This window comes from Chrysochloris asiatica, unplaced genomic scaffold, assembly GCF_000296735.1.
Source record: "Chrysochloris asiatica unplaced genomic scaffold, ChrAsi1.0 scaffold00019, whole genome shotgun sequence".
Taxonomy (NCBI): Eukaryota; Metazoa; Chordata; class Mammalia; order Afrosoricida; family Chrysochloridae; genus Chrysochloris; species Chrysochloris asiatica.
Window position 1 is genome coordinate 13,822,082 of NW_006408537.1, and position 3,515 is coordinate 13,825,596.

A 3,515-nucleotide genomic window follows, 5' to 3' on the forward strand; every position below is an offset into this window, starting at 1 on the left:
ACATTATGCTGAGTGAAATTAGTCCATCATAAAAGGACAAATATTGTATTTGATCAATGTTGTAAAAAATTAAGAAAAGGTTTTCTTAGTAAAAGAAGCAATCTATTATGGTAACAAGGGACAGGGGAGGGAAAATTATTCATGGGCTGAAGGGTAGACACATGTTAACATGAGGGACAGGGCAGGCAATGTATAACAAGAGGGAGCTTAGCAGAGGAAAGGTGAAGGTAGTGGTAGATACATAGAGGAATGCAGTAGTTACATTGAATAGAGATAAATACTGTTGACTGATCTTACATGGAGGGGATTGCAATCATTGTAATGAAACAAAGTATATAATTTGTTGAATGTAAAACTGATGATCTGCTCTGAAATCATTCAATTTACATAAAAGTGTTTTTTAAAAAAATACTTGAATTAAAATTATATAGAATTTATAATACATATAAAAAAGGAATGATCATCTTAGTCAGAAAACAAACTGTACCAGAAATGAAATAATTCACTAAGTCAAAAAGCTTATTTTTTTGTTTTGTTTTAAGTATCTATATTTGTGTTAACTAAATCCAATACCTCTTGTTGGTAGGAAGCCCTATGCTTTTAGAGAAAGCCAATACACAGCATTTAATTTATATATGTGAGCATTTCCTAAAGCTAATGAGAGAGTCTCTGATGAGAAAACACGTCATTTATATACATATTGTTGTTTGTTGTTGTTAAGTGCCGTTGAGTTGTTTCTGATGCATAGGGACTTGGTATAGGGTTTCCAAGGAGTGGCTGGTAGGTTTGAGTTGTTGACCTTGGGTTAGCAGTCGAGTGCTTATCCTACAGCTCTGTATCGGGACTCATATAGTTATATTTGTTATTGTAGTTAAGTGTCATTGAGTCTGTTCCAACTCAGCGATCTTGTATAGGGTTTCTGAGGCGCTAAACCTTTGTGGGAGCAGAAAATCTCATTTTTCACCCAAAGAGAGTCTGGTGGGTTTAATTAAACCTTTTGGTTCACAGTTCAGTGTTAATCCTATAGAGCCATGTTGTTGTTAAGTGTTGTAGAGTCAGTTCCAACTCATAGGGATACTGCATAGGATTTCTAAGGATTGGCTGGTGGTTTTGAACCACTTATTTTGAAGTTAGCTCATCCTACAGTGCCACACCAGGACTCTGTCTATCTCTGTTTCTCTCTCTATATATATGTTGTTAAGTGCTGTTGAGTCAGTTTCAACTCATAGTGACCCTGTATAGGGTTTCCAAAGAGCAGATGGTGGGTTTGAAACACTGACCTTGTGTCTTGTGGTTAGCAGCCCAGTGCTTATCCTATAGTTCCACACCAGGAATATATATATTCATATTCTTATAAGCTCAAAATACTAGTAATAGCAATTAATCAATAACTGTGACTTTGTTCTGCTGAGACAGCCACTTGCATAGATATAAGAAAAGTGCTAATTTAATATGTCAAAGAATTTGAAAGCCAGAGGCCATCAAGGCTAGTTTCAAGAACATTTTAGTGTGCATTGAAATACATACATTTAAGTTAAGTTAAGTACTGTGTTTAAAATATGTGCTAGCCTAACTTTTTGATTTTATAGGTGCTGGAAAAGAAAAAAAAAAGCGACAGGCAGGGAGCTTCTACTGAGCATTCGACTGCCAGCCAGCTAATTTGACTCATAGTTGTGGCGCTGTGGGTTAATGTGTCAGACTGCAAAGCCATTTGAACTGCTAGGTTGGCAGTTCAAGCTCACCAGCTGCTCCTTGGAAACCCTATACAGGGTTGCTATGGGTCGGAATCGACTCGACGGCACTTAACAACAACAACCCTATATGGGGTTTCCTTGACTGTAAATCTTTACGGGGAAAGACAGTCTCATCTTTCTCCTGTGGGGCAGCTGGTGGATTTGAACCCTGTAGTTAATAGCTTAATGCTTACCTCCCAGTGCCACCAGAGCTCTTTTCATACTGAGCATAAGGAAAGGCAATTGCCTCCATTCTTAGAGGTAAAAAATGTAGACAACTCAAAAGGCTGCCTTTAGCCCAAAGCAAGAAGAGTTGCTTTCTTGAATGCTTTCAGATGTGGGACAGTTGCCCCTGCGTCCTTTTCCCCTTCTGGAATTAGGTTTGATATTTGAACATTTCTTTGTAACTAGAAGCTAGAAAACAAAGGATTTGAACATGGTGGGGACTGAGGGCTGTTGAGATGTGTTGAGCAGCAGGGTAGTCAAACAGCTGTTGAGTTGTAGAGAGAAAGCTGGATTATATCAGAATAGATGTTATCAAAGAGTTATGAGCTTACATGACAGGAAATTACATGTACTTGAAATATGCCATTACAAAATGCCAGCCTGACATTAAGCTGCTTTATAGAGGTATCATGTCCTTAAATAGCCTGGTGATTGTCTGCATCCCTGGAGCACTGTCTTTCTCTCTGGTTTTGTAACACACTGGCTTGTCTCTAATCATTGCAAAGAGTGCATCAATTAAAAAAATTCATAAAAGGAAACTAATTTTGATTTCCTTTGACATCCTAAGGAGTTCTCATTTTAGCTAGACTGAAGATCCAGTTTCCCCTCTTCCCTCCCCAAAAGACAAGCTATGATAGTTCTTCACATGGGTGAGAATCCCTGCTCCCCACACTTAACAAAAAAGCATTTTTATGTGCTAAGCAATGTGTTAAGGTCTTAACATGCATTGTATCATTTAATTCTTACTAAAATCTCTGAAGTAGGTTCTATTATTAGATGTATGGAAGTTGAAATATACAGAAAGCAAGTTACTTGGCCAAGATCACTCAATGAGACAGTAGTAAGAAAAGGGCAGATTTTAACGTAGGCAGTCTGATTCCAGAGGAGACCTGGTGGCACTGTAGGATAAGCCCTGGACTGCTAACCACAACTCTGCAGTTCAAACTCACCAACTTCTTGGGAGAGAGAATGCTTTCTGCTCCTATGAAGATTAGCATCCTTAGAAACGTTATACAGGGTCACCATGAGTCAGAATCAACGTGATGGCAGTGGGGTTTATGGTTTTTTAAAGTCTGCTTCTGGAGCCTAACCTCACAGTCAATATGTTTATTATGTTGCTTTCTTCAACATTGTATTCATTGAGACACCTAGATTGGGAGAATATATAAAATTAATTAAAAAATATTAGCTTCAAAAAGTTTGTGGAAAAATGGAAGTAGAAGATAATGGACAATTTCCACAATTTTTTAAAAGTCCTATGATAAGGAGCTCTGGTAGTGTAGTGGTTACGAATCGGGCTGTGAGCCTCAAGGTCAGCAGTTTGAAACTACCAGCTGTCCCGCGGGAGAAAGATGAGGTTTTTTTGCTCCCGTAAAGATTTGCATTCTCAGAAACCCTGTATAGGGTCGCTATGAGTTGGAACTGACTCCATGGCACATAACCACCACCACCACTGGTAGTTTAGTGGTTACAAATTGGGCTGTTAATCTCACAGTCAGCAGTTCAAAAATACCAGCTGTTCTGTGGCAGAAAATTGAGGCTTTCTACTAAGGAGCT